Source organism: Bos taurus, chromosome 20 (genome assembly GCF_002263795.3).
Source record: "Bos taurus isolate L1 Dominette 01449 registration number 42190680 breed Hereford chromosome 20, ARS-UCD2.0, whole genome shotgun sequence".
Classification (NCBI taxonomy): Eukaryota; Metazoa; Chordata; class Mammalia; order Artiodactyla; family Bovidae; genus Bos; species Bos taurus.
The window spans coordinates 37,587,264-37,609,110 of NC_037347.1; the positions used below are offsets into that span (position 1 = coordinate 37,587,264).

The window sequence follows — 21,847 nt, forward strand, 5'->3', positions numbered from 1 at the left end:
TTGTCCAGTGGAAGGTAATGGGAAGAACATTTCCTTTTTCACTCCCCAACCCTCTCCCACCCGACAATGGGATTTTATACATGTTATGAGAACTTGGCACCAAATTGAGTCAGGGCATCACAAAAGGTGAAGGGGAAAAGCCATAGAATGGCTAGGCATCAGCTGTGTCAGCTAACACATGATCACCCATTTTCTGCCCCAAGAGTTGATTTCACATGACTCTCTGATGGTTTGAAGGGGCAATCAAATTCTTTCCTAGGTTGCTACTAGTTGGGGAAGCTGTGAGTGTGAATTAGTGAGTATTGTGTGTGTGTGTGTATATGAAGAGATACCTTAAAAAAGGTTTCTGGCAGGATAATCTAAGCATATTTCAAGTTTTGAGCACTCTGCAGACTCACACAGAGTAACTACCATTAAATTCTTTTATAAGAATTATTATTTTATGTATGTACTTGTAAGTTTTTTTTATTTTTAATGTAAAATTTAAGCTATTATTCTATTCACTTACTGAGTTATCCTCAATTTACATTGATAGTAGGCCAAAGTTCTCAAACAGCTTCTCTTGTTGTTTCATTTTATCTCATCTCATCAACAGTTTTTAAAAACAGTAATTTTGGTGGGGTTCCTCTCATTTTTGCTCTCTGCCTTCCTCCACCTTGTCCCACAGGCCTGGCATACCTTATCTCATGTGAAACATTCTTCCCCTCTTTTTCAGGACATCTTCAAAGTCTACCTCAGACAAGGCATGATCCTCTGTGAAAGAGGAGGCATGATGGTGAATGTTTCCCTAACTGTTCTAGCAAATGGAACACATCTCCATGCCTCTCGGGATGGAAAAAAATTGGAAATAACCCAAAACTCTCAAAAGATTAAGTTTTCATAATCATAATATGGGCTCTTCTGTTTCATTAACCATTTCTTCATTTGTCTTTTTTCTTTCTCCCCCCCAAACTCCCTAAAACACTAAGATTCAATTATAGCATCATCCAATCGTAATTAATCAAACTATTTTCTTTATTATGCAAAATCATAAATTTATAAATATATTAAAAGTTTACACTGTAGCTCAGTGATCAGTATCAGACTCTAACAGTGGTTCAATATGTAGGTAGTGACCCTGTTTATATCAATGTATTTAGAGTAAGGTAAAGTATATTGGATAATGTCCATGAATGCCAGATAACTGGCTGGGTTTGCCCCCAAATCTTGATAATGGTAATGAGCTTATATGGGAATTGAAGCCATGATCTCCAATTTATAATTTCATGTGTATTTGAATCAAATCATTCATAATTTTCATAATAAGCACGTAGTACTTGCTATATTCTTATTTTTAACAACAATCTATAAGGCAGATTAAAAAGCAATTAAGTAAATTTCTCAGTTCTTAGTTAATACCAAGTAAAATGAAGTGGGAACTTGAGCCCAGATCTTATGTAACTGAATTTAGTGTACTTTCTGCCCCTGAGAAAACCACCTACAGCTCCCACAAACGAGAAGGCCAATTTTGGTTTTAAGGCAGTGAAGTTAGCTTCTTTTATCCTTGCCCTAGGCTTCTTGAAACCTAAGGTTAACACCCACTTGTGAGGTTGGCGCCACTTCAACACTTTACCATCATTAGAAATGGGCTAATCTGTCCTCAGTCCACGTGGTCCCATCCCCCCAGGTTCATCCGCAGGTCTCCTATGGTGTCTCAAAATATCTTGGCTTTCCTGTGCTTGAAATCATTTCTCCCAGAAGGGGCCCACTCTCTTTCCCATCATTGCCTGAGCTCGTCACCACTGAAGCCTGCAATTCTTCGGCGGGCGAGTGGTGTGGGCACAAAAGGCCGGATATCTCTGCTAGGGGTACCAGGCGGCAGTATTCTCTTCCTCCGAGATGCTTTCTTTCCCTCTCGCCTTCTATTCTGTGGTGCTGTTCCGTTCTCACGCCAACTCTTCTCTGCCGCTCCTGCCCACTACTCCCGACCTATAGCTATTCAGAGAGAGCGCTAAGTGGTCAAGGCACAGCACTGGAAACCAACGTGGCAGACAAAGGAGGAGGCTTAAATCTCCCTCCCTCCCACCATGGGGGAGGGCTGGGCACTGTTATTCCGGAATTCACAGCTACAGGGCCATCAGCTCTAGGAAACAAAGTTTATAGATTTTTTGTTTTTCTTTTTTTAAATAAAGTTAATAAAAAAAGAAAACCAGTGACTTTTTACTCCATACTTTCCAATTGTGAAATAGATGAAGACAAACACTGAAGCATTTTCTTTAGCAATGAGCCCAGAGAGAGAATCGATGGTCAAATGAGAGGCCTCACCAACCTCTGCATATTGACCCTGATCCTGTGAAAGAGAATAAAGCAGCAACTGCTAACGTTTTAGAAAAGGCAGGGGTGTGTGCGGGTATCTTTATTAACCAAATCTCCATGGAGGTCCTTCTTCTAAAGGGGTCTGGTGTCCCATGAGGGGCTGCTTGCTGACTTCTGCTCTGGGTACCCCAGTGCCCCTCCCCTCCTCCTTCCAACTCTAACCTCTCCCCTTTTCTCTGAGTAGGGTCTGTCAAACTAAAGGGAACGCTAGAAGCAAAGCCACACACTGTCATCAGGGCAAAGGTAGGATGGATGTGGACAATCTGTCACAACACCGGGTCTGCAAGAGAACAGCCTCAATGCTGGAGGAGCAAAGGAAATGGAGGAAAAGCTCTGGAAGGCAAAACTCCACACGGGCAGGCTGTCATTCTTCCTGTCTCTCACCCCAACTCTGGGGCCATCTCCTTTCTCAAGCCTCCTGAAATTCCAGACAAAGCGCTGCACACAAATGTCAGAGTGTCTGGGCACAAGAGTAAAGCACTAAATCACTTTATAGAAAAGGGAACTCTGGCAGGAAGTGCTCTAAATGTTTGAGAAGGGGGAAGTCTGCATGGAGCCTCGTCATTTTAAAATATATGGAGGAAAAGGGCACTGGGGTGAGGGCGAACGAGGTCACTTGGGTATGCAGGTACTCGTGGGAGTATGTTATGACGACTCTGTGTTCATCTAAATACGTACGTGAGAAACACATTCCAGGGCAAGTAGTAAAGAGAATGATCTTAACTGGTCCCTTTTTCCTCATCTGATCTGGGCTTAGCTGAACCAACCCTATTCAAGACATCCTGACATCTTTATTATGAAAACAATCTGTCATCAGAATTGAGATCCTCTTGAACCCCAAGAAATACTATATTGCCTATTAATTACAGTTCTGCCATAGTTCTTCCAATTACAGTGACATGTTTGTAAGTTTATATGTTTTGTATATTTTGAGTTAACTTTTGTGCTGATCCACTAAATCACTCACCAAATTCTTCCTCTCACCAGTGGCACATCTAATTTCATGACAACTGTATGTTGCAGATATTGTTGATACCATTTTAAAGGTAAAGAGACAAGAGACCAGAGAAGTTAAGTCACTTGCCCAGTGTTGCACAGCTAGTAAACAGTAATGGCAGGATTTGAACCCACACTCAAAGGGAGTACCCTTTCTACTATATCTCAATCCTTAAGGACAAGCTAGGAGTCACCCACGTTTCATGCACTTTTATCCATACTAGCTTTCTCTAACTTTATTGCATTTGAGTTCAATGTTGAAATGAGCCATCTGGCTAGAAGAAATTTGCATACAGGGAGGTAACTGTGGAAAAACTCTGACATTTCCCCACCTTGGGGGGAAGTGGACCACAGTGGTCACCAGAAGGACTAGCTAGAGAGCAGATCAATCCGTTCAAATTCCTCATCATTCCTAGAAAAAGAGCCCAGAATGTGTTCTAATGGAGCACTGAGGATCATGGATATTTGCTGACTGTGGGCACACGGATCTTGTCTTCTTTTCTAAAAACAAACCCATCAAATACCAGTTGTCAACAAAGTAATCAAGTCAACTATACTCCAATAGAAATTAATTTTTAAAAAGTAATTAATCATTCATGTCTGCAAACCTAATATATGTTTACCAATGAGTTATGCATCTAAAAAAGACTGAACAAGACATTCTCTAGAATGCAAAAGATTTAGACTTTGCTTCAAACACCTGAATATTTTAGGCAGCAGTCACTCTGAAGAGAGAGGAAGAGAGTTTCTTAATGCAAATGGGTTAGTAAGCATTTACCTCTTTATTTATGAAGATAATGTTTAAGTAATCAGTTTAGCACAACAGAAAATGCATGAAATTCACGTTTTGGGGCAAGATGGGGATGGGGAGAGAGTGTTCAATAAATATGTATATGGAACTCTTGTAAGTTTATTGTAAATTAGATTTCTTCTGGTATAATATTTGGTATGACTTATTGGATAAATGAAATATGTATTCAGTCAAGTTATTAAAGGGTAACATATAAATAATGTCAAGTTCCTAAGGCTCTACTCTTTGCATGGATTTTATTCTCCCATCTGCTAAAAGTCTGTCTTATACGTTAATGGGTCTCAGTATATTCTTCCAACGATTCCTATTTCTGGCTCTGAAATGTGAAATCTAAAGAAGAAGCCTTCTGCTATGAATGCTCTTTCTACTCACCCTCATGGTGTTTCATTGTTCTTTCAGGGCCACTGGATCAGGCCCAGAAAGAATGGAAAAGGGAGGGGGTGGCAACTGCTGCCTCAAGAATATTGCTCTGTTTTAGTTTTTTATTTTAGATATACTCCTTCTCTACCATGGGTTTCTCAGACATTTATCTAATGAAAGCCGCCTGTTCTCAAGCCTCCTAGAATTTTAAGACGGGCAAACTTATAACAAGGAAATCAAGGATGAGTGGTAGTATATACCGTATTCATGTGATGTTTTTTCAATAAGAAAAACTAAACTCTAAAAAATACAACGTACTTCATATTTACAGGCCGAAAAAGGAGCTCTTGTGTCCTAGAGCATCTGCCCATTGCTGGAGCAAGGGCACCCTGGACCCTCAGCACATACAGCAGGAGAAAAAGCTCTGAGGAAAGGTGTGAGGGGGTGGGAGTGAGCATGGAACAAATTGCTGTAAATATCCTTCTAAAACTATGTGAAGTTTTTTTCCTACTGGAATATTTTCTTCCAGTTTCTTTATAAACTAGATTGGAAAAAAAAAATAAGTTCGATGATTCTAGGGGTTCTAGAACAGAAGGCAAATCTTAGTTAGGTTAGAAATTGTATCATAATTTTGCATCACAATGAATAAGCTGGTTAAAGCCTCAGAATTTAATCGAAGAGTCAATATTTTAAAACTACTTAAGGCCAGCCTCAGGCATTTTCAGAAGCACATTGTTTTTAAAAAATTGTGGCTCAGTGATTAAGAGTTCAGGCTCTGAGGTTAGAACACCTGGATTCTACTTCTAGCTCTGGGATGCCCTGTGACTTCTGGAAGCCTTAGTTTCCTTATCTGTATCACGGGAATGAAGAAAGCTCCCTCACAGGGTTTTCATGGCTCTAAAGGGACTTCTGTACAAGATGCACTTAGCATTGTGCTTGTCACATACTGAGCATTCAAGCAATGTTAGCTGCTATTATTAATTAATCAAATAATAATATTTGACCTCTCTAAGTCTCCATTTCACCTAGACAAGAAGATAATACCTACACTGCAAGCTTATGGAAAACTTACATGAAGAATCTATACAAAGTAAGCCCTTGGTAAATGCTATGATTATTATATGATGCCCCCTGTTAGAATTTTAGTGCCAGGAGAGCAGAACAATCTGTTTTATTCATTGATGTAGCCTCCTTGCCCCAAACAGTGCCTGCACAGGAAGATGCCCAATAGAATGTTGAATAGTCATTCTTATCACTGTTGTTGTTGTTATGCTGGGAGGAGGTCACAAACTTTTTAAAAACATTTCACTTAGGCTAGTGTTCGAATGACCAGCACTAAAATTGTTGTGTTTAAAATACCCTGAAATTCAGACTCGCCAATTTTGATTGCTCGTCCCCACGTTTATCACAGTGTCGTTGTTGTTTGGTTGCTCAGCTGTCGACCCCATGGAACGTAGCCCACCAGGCTCCTCTGTCCACGGGATTTCCCAGGCTGGAGTGGGTTGCTATTTCCTTTTCCAGGGTATCTTCCTCACCCAGAGATCAAACCTGCCTCTCTTGCAAGTCTCCTGCATTACAGGCCAGTTCTTTACCATTGAACCACTGGGGAAGCCCTCTTCCCCAAATTTAATCTGAAGTAGTGAGGTTCCTTCTACCTTGAAGGAGAGACAGACCTTGTGGGGAGGGACCCAGCATAACCTGGAGCTTTATCTCCAGATGGGGGTGGTGGGTAATCCGAGAAGGGCAGGATGGGCAGGAGGCTGGCACACGGCTACCCCTCACCACAGGAGTACCCCTCCCTCTCACCCAGCCTCTCCCTCCCCCGACTCCTTTATTCTTTGCCATCTTTAACAGGATTCACTCTAGCAGATGAGCTTATGTAATTGCTATAGTCCTATCTGTCACACAGTAACAGAACAATGAGCAAATAAATGAAAAACCCAACACAGAGACGGGAATGGAAGAGGAAGTGAGGTTGAATAAGTGCTTAAGATGCCAGTCATGAAATCAATTTAGTAGGTCATGAGCTAGTATCTTTTATCCTATTAATGAAACAGGATAGAATCGAAAACGATAGAGTGCATTACGTGGAGTAAGAGGGAAAAACGTGCAGTTTTTCCAGCTGCACGTTTGTATGTCTGTGTGCGGCCAGGTCACAGCGTAAAATACGTTTATACGGTATCTGCAGGTTCTAGTTAAAAAAAATAAAGAGTTTGCAAACGCTGGTATATACCCACATTCAGTTGGGAGTAGAGGCTTGAAAAAGGAGCTCTGAGCTACGGTCTTCCCACCCTCTCACCTTGCTTCCGTTCCCCTGGGGCTGCCCACCCACTCCACCCAAGACTGCACCCCATCTCTAATGGAGACCAAGGAAATGACGGTGCTGATCACTGGAATCTGGTCAACTCATCTGAACAGAAATTCTGCAGACACTGTAATGAAGGGAGAACTTTTAGAAAAGGTATGCTTCATGGAATTTTGAGCCAAGAAGGCTTTTACTTTAATCAGTGATTCTTGGTGAAGAGAGTTAAACCATCTTCCACAAAGAACTGAGAATGATTTTGTGGAATTCACAGTCAATTAAATCACAAACATTCTCACAAGGGTTTCCCCCCTGGCCAAAATTTCCTTCCTGTTATGGCTGTTCACAGCATCCCAAAACTTGGCGTTTCATTCACCTATGACACCACTTAGTTTTATGAGGTTATTTTGCCTGAGGAGGACAAAGACGCTTCCTAACAAATGTATCACTGGCATATCACTTTGTCAGCCAAGTTGACTTTTTAATTCAATTCTTAAGGCTTGTCAACAAAAGTCTTTTCCTGAGCTCTGGTGTTCACTAGTAGAATGCCATGGAAAGGAAACATTCTTTTTCAAGATTGTTAAATAGGAAACGTAGTGGAACAGACATGATTGTCAGTAGCAGGAAAAGTTATATCATAAGTCACCTTTTATTCTCAGTGTGGTAGGACTGAGCAGACAATCCCTTTTCTCTGGCTACAGGCAGCCTTGAAAATGAGCTTTCACAGAAGGGAGCAGAGGGGACACGGAGGCCCAGCTTCAACTTCTGCTACCTCTCATGTCCAAGAGTTTCTGGGTCCTTTTCGTTAACCTTGGGGTGGGGAGAATCCTTCTTTTGGGTGGGGCTTTCTAGGTGGCACTAGCAGTAAAGAATCTACCTGCCAATGCAGGAGATGTAGAAGTGGCTTCAGTCCCTGGGTTGGGAAGATCCCCTGGAGGAAGAAATGACACCCCACTGCAGTCTTCTTGCCTGGAGAATCCCATGGACAGAGGAGCCTGGCAGACTACAACTCATGGGGTCTCGAAGAGTCAGACACGTCTGAGCGCCCTCCTTTTGGGTAACCAACTGGTGAGGCCCTCCAAATGGTCAAGCTTTGTCTTCTCTGCACTGTGCTGTGCTTAGTCGCTCAGTTGTGTCTGACTCTTTGTGACCCCGTGGACTATAGCCCACCAGGCTCCTCTGTCCATGAGGATTCTCCACGCAAGAATACTGGAGTGGGTTGCCATGCCCTTCTCCAGGGGATCTTCCCGACCCAGGGATCGAACCTGGGTCTCCCGCATTGTAGGCAGATTCTTTACCATCTGAGCCACCAGTGAAGCCCCTTTCTGCACTAGTCTTAACCATCCTATAGTCTCATCCCAGCCTAACACAGCATATCCCAGCCTAACACAGCCCTGCAACGAATGGTTCCAGTAACTCAGGAACCCATCACATCAACTTCCTCTCTCTCTCAGCGTGGTCTCAGGAAACTCTCAGAGGGCCAGCTCTGAGGTTCACGTCTCACAGGCCACAGCTGCCGGCATGAGGCCCACGGAGAGGTGATTTAGATACCCATTCACCCCACACACTAGCCCATCCTTCGCTCACGGTATTGGAATGTGCCGCACAATATGCTTTTTTGAAGAGGAACCAGGGAGTCATTCATCTTCTTTATGTGTGCTAAGCAGAGCAAGAGGGAGAGGCGAGTGGGACCCATGATGAGCCGGGGAGTAGTGATTAGTAACAGCTGACAGCCTCAGACCAAGACCCTTTCTTTGGTTACCTCATTGTAGCAGCCGAACACAAAGGAATGACTGTCTTCTCGCCAAGACTGGGAAACCCAGGACCACAGAAAAGAGCAGCTAAGAGAAAAAGTGAGAGTTGGGCAGTGGGGGCAAGGAGCTGATCAGATCGACTCTGAGTTACACCTGTGGAGTCTGGCTTCGAGAAGAGACCTCTATAAGGTGGAAAGATGCACCCCTGGCAGGGGACCCTCAACCAGACCCTGCCAGGAGCACTGATGTGAATGAGGAAAGCAGGTGACTTCTCTCACAGCAGAAAGAGCACGCAGAGAGCAGCAAATTGCTCTGGTTTAATGAGAGGAAGTTCTTTGAGGGCCAGAGCTCCAGCCCACTCTGCCTTTATTCCCCCAAAGAATGATTTACAACCAACCACCGGATGAGTTGTTGGCCGTTTCCATAACAGCTCTCTTTCCTTTGGGTTGCCTAACTTGCCACGGAAAAGACCTTTATGTTCTGGGCATCGTACAACTTTCTTAAGAAGGTGTTGATCGAGACAGTACGTTTTCTAGCTGGCAGGATGCTGAATGGGACTGAGTTCCAGCATGGGGCCAGACTCGTCCCAAGTTAATCAAAGGGCGTCACAAATGACTGCAGAACATGTCAGACTCAAGGGGTGCTCTTTCTTCCCAGGGAAGGCCTGTCCCTCACAGGAAAAAAAAAAAGGAATTGAAAGCCTCAGAGAAACTGAAAGCAACATATGGACATTAAAACTCAAATCTATCTGGCCTGGATTCCCAGAACATTTGAAGCAGGAGTATGACTCCGGGCCTTGAAATGAGGCTGGGAAGCAGCAAAGAGTGCTGGGGCCAAAGGACTCATACAGACTCTGTGACCCAAGGTCCACCCTCCCCCCTCCAATTCCTTGCCATCAAGAATCTGGAACCATAACCCAACCTGAAATGAACTGAGGTTGAGTCTGTTGCCCGAAATGAAAATTAAGATATTTTTAATATTTCTTTAAAAAAAAAAAGGAAGAATTGAGAGTAAGATATGTTCACCTGGAAGCATGTTTTCTGCTTGCAGTGCAGGAAACACGGGTTTGATCCCTGGGTCAGGAAGATCCCCGGGAGAAGGGAATGGCAACCCACTCCAGTATTCTTGCCTGAAAAATTCCATGGACAGAGGAGCCAAGCGGGCTATAGTCCATGGGGTCACAAAAAGTTGGACACGACTGAGCATCTTTCATTCATTCATATGCTCACCTGAGCTATTTTCTGAATTAAATCCAGAATGTAGAGTCTTATGTACTACAAAAAAGAATGCATTTTTGAAAAGGTAAGTCCATGTTTTGCCCAGTTAAGAGAGTTTTCAAAGTTAAGTCTTTGGGGATCAAGTTGGGGTTGAGGAGAAGAGAAAGATAGTGGAGATAAGAGAGTTGAGGGAATGACAGATAAGAAAGACAAGAGACAAAAGAAATGGAGACTTAAAAGCCGAGAAGTGTGGGATGGAGAAACAGTTCAGAAGGTGCTTTTATCTCAGTCGGCATATTTCTTGGGCTGTGGCCAACACCCACCCCCCTTTCCAGTTCTGATTAGTTTTCTCAGCATTTAAAAGTTCATCAATTGTTCTTATCTAATCTATAAAGGAACAGTCGCACCCAGGGGGTGGGAGATTGTGCTCCCAAGTACCTGACCCAAACAATAAGGCAGTATCACTTCGCAGAGTGAAAAAGACTGTAAACTCTAGAACTGGTTGGCTTGCCTCATCTCTGCCTCACATGTTAAGTCAGAGAACAGTCCCTCCTTGGAACCGGAAAAGCTGCATTTTTGCCCCCAGGGCCAAGGGCGACAATGGAATTGAATTATTCCTGAAATAGTCCACTAGAAATGGTGCAACACTTGACAGCTTTTTTCCCTTCTACACAAGGGAGTTGTTTCTGCAAATTCTACTTTAGTTTTGTAGCGTCAATTTCCTATTTTGATTTTTTTTCAAGGGATAATTTAGGAATTCCCAAAAATTCTCCAAAGAAAATTATGGGCAGCCCCTGACATCAGACTTCAGTTATCTTGAACAGACTTCAGGGATCTAGAAGGTTGTCAAAGAAAAGATGTGGAAATGGTGTTTGGTTGATTTGAGACTGATATTGCATGATTGGTAATATTCTTCTTTAACTTAGACTTTAGGACTGGATGGGCACATTTAAGTGAAATCTGGTAACACAAAACAGAAAAGAGAGAATATGAACTTGGGATATTGTTGTTAAAACTGAATATGGCATAAAAGGTTTATAAATAAGATTTAAAAAAGCAGCTACAAAACATCAATTTCAAATGACTATTAAATAATTCAAATAACTAGGACTGTCCCATCACAAATAATGGAAAGAGGCAGTAAGGTAATGAAGTTCTATTAAGGGCAAGTTACTTCTTTTGAAAGTGGCTATACTAATTGATTTTATAATTAAAAATTTCTCATTTATTCATGTGTTCAGTCACCTTTCATTAAGGGCCTTCTCAATGATCCGCCAAAGACATGATCATTAAGACCCTCATGTATTTAGTATTTAGTAACAAGTAAGACTTTAAAACATATTAATGTTAACAAGTAAAATGCATAGAATTATCCAGCAGAGTGATTTGGAATGGAATTAGGAGGAAAACCAGGAAATTTGTTGGTATATATTGGAAGAATTTGGGAGTGGGCTTGGTTTGAATCCTGGTTCCCTCACTGATTAGCCAGTGACTGGTCAACCTCTCAGGGTCTCAGTAAATGAGAGATGATAATAGTATTTAATTCATGGGATTTTTTGGAGGATTAAATAAATTCAGCATGTGATGCCTCAGAACAAATATATGGCACGTATCCTAGCCATGATGATGGCAAATTTTTTGTTTTTTACAAATACTTTTAGGTTTGAAAGACTCCTTGGAACACCAGTCTAGTTGTGGCACGAGGGCTTAGTTGCCCAGCATTATGTGGGATCTTAGTTCCCCGACCAGGTAACGAACCTACATCCCCTGCATTAGAAGGCATATTCTTAACCACTGGACCACCAGGGAAGTCCCAGCTTTGATTTTTTAAAAACCTGGTGCATAGACAGAACTGAAATCTGGTTCTTTATAACTCTTTTCCCCCTGAGATAAATTTTAGCTTCTGGAGGAACACAGAACAAATCTGGTCCACATTTATCAGAGATCTTGGTCTTCTTTTCTGCACACTAAATACACATCATTTCTCCAACCAATCTCCATATAGCATTGTTTTCAGAGGTTCATGTGTGCGTGAGTGCTAAGTCGCTTCAGTTGTGTCCAACTCTTTGTGACTCTACGGACTGTAGACCTCCAGGCTCCTCTGTCCGTGGGGACTTCCAGGCATGCACACTGGAGTGGGTTGTCCTGCCCTCCTCCAGGGGATCTTCCTGACCCAGGGATCAAACCTGCATCCTCTTACATCTCCTGCATTGACAGATGGGTTCTTTACCACTAGCACCACCTGGGAAGCCCTTTCAGAAGTTCACCAACCTGTAATCCTTCTAAAACTGTCTACCAGTCAGGACTCTCATGCTCTGATCCAAACCTTCATCTCTCAGCTTCATCTTCTACGAGGCTACCCTATTCTTCTGGACAGCCTACACTGCTCAGTAGTCCCTAGACGTGCCTCGAGTTTTCATGTCTCTGCATCTTTGCTTTTACAGCTTCCTCTGCCCTTGTCCTCATTTCCTGTGGAAATCCTTCCACCGGTCCAGCTCCTGAATTCTCAGAGCACTCTCTTTATTGCTTCTTGGCTTCAGAGTCAAGCTTGGTTTTACAGTGTGTACCTGTCAGGCAGTCCATTAACATTTTCAACTCCTTGAGGCTACAGACTGGCAAGGTCTTCTTCACATCTTTATTCTCATACCAGTTAGCACATCTCCAGCTCAAAACAGGAGTCCAATAAATGTGTCTGGGATTGGATTCAACACCCTCTTAGTAGATACTCTGCTTTGTCAAAGGTGCTCCCGAATGTGCTCGGTTCTAAACAAATACTCCTGAGGCAGTGTGATCGCTGCAGAGTACAGTGAACTATTCATAATTCTACTGAGGAAGAACACGACTATATTCATTCTTTTTTAGCCACCACATCCTACTGTTGGTTCCCATTAAGCTTTTAGTTGCATGAACAGCTGCCAAGCTCAGTTGCTCCCTATCCTGCGATTGCGCAATTGCCTTTTGAATCTAAAAGCAGAAATGTGCATTTATCCCCTGCTCAGCTTCATCTTGTTGGTTTCCATCCAGCATTGCAGCCTATTGAAGTCATTTTGAATCATCCTTAGAGGCATATGTGGTAGAAGCTATTCTTCAGGGGCTTATATCATCTCAAAACACAGTGTAGGTGTCTTCTGGGTCATTAAGTTGTTGATTTAAAATAATGGAACAAGACAGGGTTTTTTTCATAAGTACGCTTGAATACTTTTTTATGAGTACATCGGGCTTCCCTGGTGGCTCAGTTGGTAAGGAATCTGCCTGCAATGCAGGAGACCTGGGTTTGATCCCTGGGTCAGGAAGATCCTCTGGAGAAGGAAATGGCAACCCACCCTAGTATTCTTGTCTGGGAAATCCTGTGGACGGAGGAGCCTGGTGAACTACAGTCTATGGGGTTGCAAGAGTAGGACACAACTTAGCGATTAAATCACCATCACCACCATCAGAGTACGTTACCAGGTATCTTTCCAGGTTGCCATGTAGCTTTAAACACTCCTTAGGAGCTAAACATTCAGCCAGTTTCAAGTATACACAGTGGTATATACTTGGTGCTATTTTATTATCAAGGGTACTACAGAAGACTGAAATTTTCAGAATAACCAAAATAAATTGTATCCAATTGAATTCAAATAAATTGAAGTCCATAGCCAACTGTTATTATAGAAAGGGATTGCTTTTAAAACATAAAAAGATTCTTTGTAGCACAAGGAATTCTTACAGGATACTTTGTGAGAATACATTAAGCTTGACTTTGTAACTTTAGGAAATAATTCTCTTTTCCTAAAAGAATCAATAGTATTAATCCAAAAAATTATACATTGATAAATATCTTTCTCTACTAAATGGGAATGTAACATCACGGGGTAGAGATTTAAACAGGACAAGGATTAATACAAACATAGTTACTCATGTGAGAAAGAAATAGCATAATAATTATTTTAGGCTTTAGAAAAGTTCACTGGGTAATTCATTGGCAAACAATCCCAGATGTTACCCTATGTTAATGACACTGATCATTAAAATGTCCATTATTTTTCAAAAGTGTATGCTTTTAACTCATCTTTACTTTTAGTCCTTCTACCAGTACATAGTAGCTTGTGGTTTTCTAAGTTACAGTCCTTCAATCCTAAGTATACATGATGGTCTGTATTTACTGCTGTACATCCAGTGGCTATCACAGTAGGGACCCAAAAGTTATTTTGTTGCACAAATGATGAGTGAAAAAGTGCACATTTAGCAGGTGAGAATAATTAAGCAAATGTACTCGATCCACAAATCAATGAGATATTATTTATGTAATATCTACTAAACTCATCACTGTAACCAGGCCTGAAATGCAGATGTCCAAACAGTAGTTCCTATTCTCAAGGAGCTCTTTCTTTGAGTTGACAAGTTCTCAACAAATAAATGATCAACCACATGTGACTTAAAAAGTTAAGTGTATACTGCTAAAATGCATTTGTTGCCTTAATGTGGAAAAATTTTGCTCATGTGGAGAAAAGACTTTATTACAGGCAGTAAAATTAAGGCAACAAATGCACTTTACCATTATCAGTCAGTCTTGTACAAATCTAGTGGCCAGAGCCCATAAGAGGTTGCACAGCACTGCAGAGTGTATCTCTGCATGGCATCGCTTTTGTGACAAAGAGATCTGAGTTTGAACACAGGTTCAGTCACTTGCTGCCAGGGACACCTTGGGAAGTTTCCTCATCTGAAAATGCGAATAACGACCTTGCAGAAGGAATAACAAGTATATGCATTCAAGGCCCAGCATGTCTCTTACACTCAATAACTGCTAGCAATTATTATGCAGGTCAAATTTCAAAAGTCACTGACCAATCAAAGAATAAATCTGCAACCAGGATTATCATTTCACCTCTTTAAGGTAGGAGAGAGTAAACATGATCTGAATGGCAATACCAATGTTCTCATACATTTTCAGCTTCAGATGTAAATCACACATTATTTAGCCAATTTTTGAGGAAATACCATGTGCCAGGTTCTGTCCCAGACTAAGCAAACCATGTAGCACTGTCTCTAACTTGCACACATCTTAATGCTATGGAAACTTGATAATCCCAAGGCAGAGTCTGCAAACACCCTTTGAAACCACATCCATTACCAAAAAGCCAAAATTAAATGCTGAAGACTGGGGCTAGGTCATGGCTAAGGAAAATGAGTCTCAGAAACCAAGAGACTCTCAATAACGTATGAAATGACACCGCTCGGTAATGGTGAGGCTGGGATGGAATGAAATCTTCACCGTGAAACTTTGCAAAGTAGTTTAAAGCTTTGCATTAGTACACCAACTTGAAGCCAGTTAAAATGTTAATTGCTCAGTCATGTCTGACTCTTTGTCTGACTGACTCTACAGTCCCTGGACTGTAGCCCGCCAGGCTCCTCTGTTGAAAATTCTGATGGAATTTTCAGGCAAGAATACTGGAGTGGATTGCCATTGCCTCCTCCAGGGGATCTTCCTGTACCAGGGATCAAACCGGTGTCTCCTGTGTCTCTGGCACTGCAAGCAGATTCTTTACCCACTGAGCCATGGGGAAGCCCCATGAAGCTGGTTAAGTTTAGGACAAAGAAAATGTTCCCAATCCTGGGAGGTCATGAGCTTTTTTGGCAAATGAGTTTTTGGTTTTTTTTTTCCTAACATAGAATATAAAGTGACTTTAATGGTTTAAAAAAAAAATTAAAAGTTAGCTTCCCTGGTGGCTCTGACGGTGAAGCGTCTGTCTACAATGCGGGAGACCCGGGTTCAATCCCTGGGTCGGAAAGATCTCCTGGAGAAGGAAATGGCAACCCACTCCAGTATTCCTGCCTGGAAAATCCCATGGTCGGAGGAACCTGGTAGGCTACAGTCCATTGGGTTGCAAAGAGTCAGACACAACTGATCGACTTCAGTTTCACTTTGAATTGTTTACCCTGGGTCATCCCCAGCAGTGTTCTTTTTGAGAAACATTGATGAGCTGCAGTGAGCATGTCTTGAAGTGACGTGAAAGTCGCTCAGTTGTATCTGACTCTTTGCAACCCTATGGACTGTTCAGTCCATAGAATTCTCTAGGCCAGAATACTGGAGTGGGTAGCCATTCCCTTCTCCAGGGGATCTTCCCAATCCAGGTCTCCATCTTCCCAACCCAGGGATAGAACCCAGGTCTCCTGCATTGTAGGTTCATTCTTTACCTGCTGAGCCACCAGGGAACCCACAAATTGGCTGAAAGGAGGTAAAGTGGCATACAACATGATCTGATCTCCGAAACTGGCTACCAATTAGTGACAGTCCAGGAGTGGTCCTGAAGCTGATGCTCCACTACTTTGGCCACCTGATGTGAACAGCTGACTCACTGGAAAAGATCTGATGCTGGGAAAGATTGAAAGTAAAAGGAGAAGAGGGTGGCAGAGGATGAGATGGTTGGATGGCATCCCCAACTCAATGGACATGAACTTGTGCAAACCCCTCTTGAAGAGTTGGACACTACTTAGTGACTGAATAAGAATAACAACAACAGTCATGGTCACTGATTCGAGCACTATCAGATGACCTGGGGCCAAGACTTTGGAAATGAATCCTCTCTGAGCAGAGGCAAGATCTACAAATGAGGAAGGGCCTTTCACCAGATCCTCTCCAGCAAGGAAGCCAAAGGACCTTTGCATTTGATGTTCACAGCATTGAAGCAGAGTCCGAGAGCGACAGTAATCACTAACATTAGTTCACTGCCTGCAATTCACACAGAGCATGCGCATAGCCACAATCTCAGCTGGGCTCATCTCTGGGTCCCCTCTCATAGCATGGACAAATATTCCTATCACTACCATTATTTCCCACTCCATCGATAAGCCTTGAATACCAAAGCAATGTTCCCCTTGGCTAGTCAGTATGAAAACTAGTCTGATAATTCCAAAGTTTGTGCTCTTAAGAAACAAACAGGGATTACTGTGGGTACATGCAGCCAGAGGGAGCCTCCTGTTCTTTGATCCTCTACTCTGCACTGCTCAGCTAGCCCCTTTTCAAGTTTTCAGGATTAAACACCTTGTCTGTCCACAGAGGAAGGAAATCCAGGCCCAGAGTCCCTGTTTAACAGCTCTGTCACTTGCTTCTTCAGTACCTAGCACAGCTGACTGGAGGAACTCAATACTGAATGAGTTAACAAGCTCAGCTAGACAATAGCCACTGTGCATGACTCAGGGCACAAAAGCAATGAGGACACGGGAGGGAACGAAGCGTGAAAACGTATGGCAGATGCTGTTGGGACTATTTACTGCGCATCCAGTGAAAGTGCGGAGCCAGACGAGGTTTGACGTGGAAAATAAAGGAAGTGGAACAGCCCGCACTCCCTGAGAAGTGTCTCAACAGTCTTACTGAGGCCACAACACAAGAAAATGCCTCATGACGGCTTGTGGAATAACTTCCAAGTGAGTAGAGATGTAGAATACTTCAAGTAGGGAGATAAATGTGTAAAGAAGGTGAACAGAGTAACCATCTGTTGGGAATCAGCTTGCAAGATAGGCACACACGCCCCTTAAGCCACCCCTGAGTGTTTGGAAGCATGAGAGGGTTTCCACGAGCTTATCCAACACACTGCGGATTTTCTGTTCATACAAACAGCTTTCCCTAGGCTCCTGGAGGAGCATTAGAAGCCCTTCTGAGGAAGACTCTGAGATTAAAGCTGATTAAGAAGAAAACACAAACATTTTCCTTTTTTCTTGGTGAACCATCCTTGGCTTATTTGAAAGAAATTTATTGAGCACTTATTGTATGCCAGGCTTGGGAAATAAAACCCAGGGCTGGTTTCAGTGCTTGTAGTGGCAGGCAGAGCAGTGATGGATGGGCCACATTCTGGTGAGAAGAGAGGAGTGCTGGGGAAGGGGAGCATGGGGACTGTGATAACCTGGAAGCTGGGCTTCTGGAAATGCTTGACTTTGCTGTCGGGACAACTGGAAAAGTACATTTAGAAAGAAGGAGCAATTTTCGTGCCAAATCAGATCTGCCTGTGCATGTTTACCAGATTGGACTCTGAGCACCAAGGATTTAGCAGTGATGCCATCAGAACCAATAAATAGGTTAGGAGAGCTCATGAGGGGTTAAGTGTGGAGTCAGAGGTTAGGTATGTCTGTGAGCACATTGAAGGCATAATTTTAATTACAAGACATGAAATAACCCCAAATTTTGAAAACTAGTACCCCTCACCATGCTGCCAAACACCTAGCATCTGTTCAAATCTATTATGAACCATCTCCTTGGGGAGGAATGTGAAAGAATTGCAAGCAGCTGCCGAGAAGTGTGCTAGCGAGGCGTACCACTTCCATGCAGCAAATTCATGTGTGAACTGATTCATTAAGTAACAGCGTTCTGACCACAGACATGCTGCAAAACGGATGAGGAATTCAGTCCCAGGGCACATGTAAGGTCAGTGCCCCAAGGTCATCAAACAACTTAAGAAGCCCATCTTAGAAAATGCATTCTCCACTCACTGCAACTAGAGAAAGCCTATGCGCAGTCACGAAGACCCAACATAGCCAGATAAACAAATAATTATTTTTTTTGAAAAAAGAAAATCCATTAAAAAGCAAACTAGCACCTCACATTTGGTTTATGAAGCTGTAGTGATACTCTCTAGTGGAAGCATTTCAATTCTCAGTACCCTCACCGTAACCATTTCAAAGCCTGCAATTCACAGTAGCTGAATCAGTGACTCTAATTGGACTTTTTGAGGTTTTAACTTTATATTGTCTACTGGTACCTAAGAATTGCTCTTGGTGAAACTTTCTTCTACTGGCCATTTACCTCTGAGAGTCACTATGGAAGGAGAATAATAAAGTCATGTGATATGGCAGTATTAGTAACACACAGCTGTATTGGGTTACTATCTTTTTACTGATCATTTTAGGCCAGTTCTTGCTCCCTGGGTAACTCTGGGAATTCTCTGCAGGCGTGCAGAAGACGTGAATCTAGCTCTTTGTGTCTGTAACTGTACACCTGCTATTGATGCAAAGGATGAAAAGAAAAACACCCAATACACATTGTTCTATTTTTAAGCTGTTGTACTCAGTTCCAGAGGAGAGAGTGATGCCCTTCTCCTCTTGAAAGTTACTGAGAGCCAGTTATTCTGCTGTTGTGTCAATTCAATTTCCAAAGGTTGAAAACAGATGATTTTAAGCACCGAGGGAGAAAGTGGGTGTGTGTGTGTGTGTGTGTGTGTAGACATGCACACATACCAGTTGGAGCTAGAGGGGCCAAAATAAATCTTTCCTCACATCCGGAAATGCCTATCAGGGAAGCAAACTAGCTGGCAATCAGAAACTCCATGTAATGCTCACTGTTTTAAACGGCACACACTTTCATGTCCTAGGGCAGAATTGCATGCCACGGCTTTAGAAGGCACTCTACCAAATATTAACTGAAAGAGTGAATCAGTGAATCTTTCCAGGAAAAGCATGTCAAAGCTCTCTTTGCCTGTTTAAAAAAAAAAAAAAAAGCCAACTGCATAAATTGGCAGTACAGTGCAATATTTTTCTCTAAGTCAGGAGTCCAAATGTTGGCTGTTCTGGTCTGATGCTACTCAAGGACACAGTGGAATAGTTTCAGGAGGAGCTGGGTCACCTTGGAATGCTGACCCTTCTTCCCTCCTGTATTAACCTCTGAGAAATGGTATGCAGGGTATAATGCCTTTTTTACATGAAAAATGGAGACTTTCATGTCTTTTTCTAAAACCACTGAAGACTCTCTGGGATCTCAAAAAACAATTGTTGCCAGCCCCCTCAGGGATGTAGTGTCAAACAAAATGATCCTATGCTTCCCAGAAACTTACAGCTGGCTGGAGGAGGTGGAAAAATGACAGCGGGGCCACTTGATGACACAGGAAGGGTAGGAAAGGTTTCTTGGCGGAAATGACATCCAAAGTAAGATCAGAGGTTAAGGAGAGCTTTCAGATAAAGCTTCCAGGCAGACATGGTGGGGGAAAGTCAGTGATAAATGAGATGGAAAGAGATAAGCAGGAACCACAGAAGACATGCTTACATTCTGACCTTTATTTCAAAAGCAGTGTGGGGAATTCAAAAACAGCAAGATCATACTGCCTTCATGTAAACAATCAGGTCAGCAAAGGGCAAGTCTCCATGGGGAGTGTGAGGGAAGGCAGAGAGGCTGGCAATGGCGTTGAAGCTGTAGTTCAGGATTGAGCTGGTGTTGCTTGGACTTGGTGGACGGGTGTCCACAGTGAGAAGTCAGAGTTAAGGAGGTGGAATCAACAAGTTTGTGCATGGGGGGAGGAGCAGGAGAGGAGGTGAAGTTTCTGATTTAGCCCCTACTGTCTACATTTCCTTTGATTTAAAAACAACAGCAAACTTTCAATAGTTTTGTACTCTTTCTCTAAAATAGCTGATTTCTCCTCCATGTTTACATTCTTTCACCAGGAATACATTTATTCGACCTGCACTCACCATCTTCATAATAATGAACCAGCTCTGTAAAATCTTAGTAACTTAAAAGGGACCAGCAGGTCTTTTCAGGCAGTGAACCAGGCTCAGAATTATGAAATTTTTACTGTGTCTGTAAGTTTATTTGGCAGATAATTCTAGTTTGCACACACCTGGGAACACATCCAATAGCTATCTTCCATCTGGAAATAAAAGAAGAATTTTTGTGAGTCTGTAGAAGTAACAATCAGGACTTCCCTGATGGTCTAACAATAAGACTCTGTACTCCCAATTCAGGGGGCCTAGGTTTGATCCATAGTTAGGGAACTAGATCCCACATACCGGAACTAAAAAACCTGCATACCATAATGAAGATGGAAGATACTGTGTAAGACAACTATGACCCGGCGTGACCAGATAAATAAACATGGAAACAAAAAGAAAAGAAGTAGCAATCACATGTCAACAGTGGCCTAACTCAAGAGCCTTTAGCCAACTGAGTTTTACCAGTTCCTGAAAGCTGTGGTTACTAAGGTGCTTCAAGGTCTCTTTCCAATACAGACTTCTGGTTGTATCTATCTGTGACTCTTGACCAAAAAACTATGGTCTGATGGTCAGAGGAAGATGTTAAACAACACCAGGGAGATGTAATCAGCAAAATCCAGAATATGGAAAACTAATTTTACATGACAAACAATCTGGTCTCTTCAACAAACAAAGTACGAAAGAAAAGAGTGGGAAAGAGAGACAGAGAAAGAGAAAGAACCTGTAGATTAAAAGGTTTAAAAGATACGCAAAACGATCTGGCTTGATTCAAACTAACACACTGTAAAAAGGGAGGGAGAAAAGAAATGGGGATTTTCTTTTGAAACTGATTGGATGATATTAAGGGATTATTGTTAATTTTTAAACAAATGATAATGAGCATTATAGTTATGTTTCAGTTCAGTTCAGTTGCTCAGTAATGTCCAACTCTTTGTGACCCCAAGGACTGCAGTACACAAGGCTTCCCTGTCCATCACCAACTCCTGGAGCTTGCTAAAACTCATGTCCATCGAGTCGGTGATGCCATCCAACCATCTCATCCTCTGTCATCCCCTTCTCCTCCTGCCTTCAATCCTTCCCAGCATCAGGGTTTTTTCCAATGAGGTAGTTATTCGCATCAGGTAGCCAAAGTCTTGGAGCTTCAACTTCAGCATCAGTCCTTCCAGTGAATATTTAGGACTGATTTCCTTTAGGATGGACTGGTTGGATCTCCTTGCAGTCCAAGGGACTCTCAAGAGACTTCTCCAACACCACAGTTCAAGAGCATCAGTTCTTTGGCGCTCAGCTTTTTTTTATGGTCTAACTCTCACATCCATACATGACTACTGGAAAAACCATAGCTTTGACTGCTGCTGCTACTCCAGTGTTCTTGCCTTGAGAATCCCAGGGATGGGGAGCCTGGTGGGCTGTGGTCTATGGGGTCATCCAGAGTCGGACATGACTGAAGCGACTTAGCAGCAGGTCACTTCAGTTGTGTTTGACTCTGGGCGATCCCATAGACCACAGCCCACCAGGCTCCTCCATCCCTGGGATTCTCCAGGCAAGAATACTGGAGTGGGCTGCCATTTCCTTCTCCAATGCATGCATGCATGCTAAG

At 42.6% G+C, this 21,847-nt stretch overlaps 1 protein-coding gene across 1 annotated transcript in view; it reads right to left on the reverse strand.

Annotated features, from left to right (window-relative positions):
* The window catches only part of SLC1A3 (solute carrier family 1 member 3), an 80,481-nt gene that overhangs the window by 15,354 nt on the left and 43,280 nt on the right, over nucleotides 1-21,847 (reverse strand).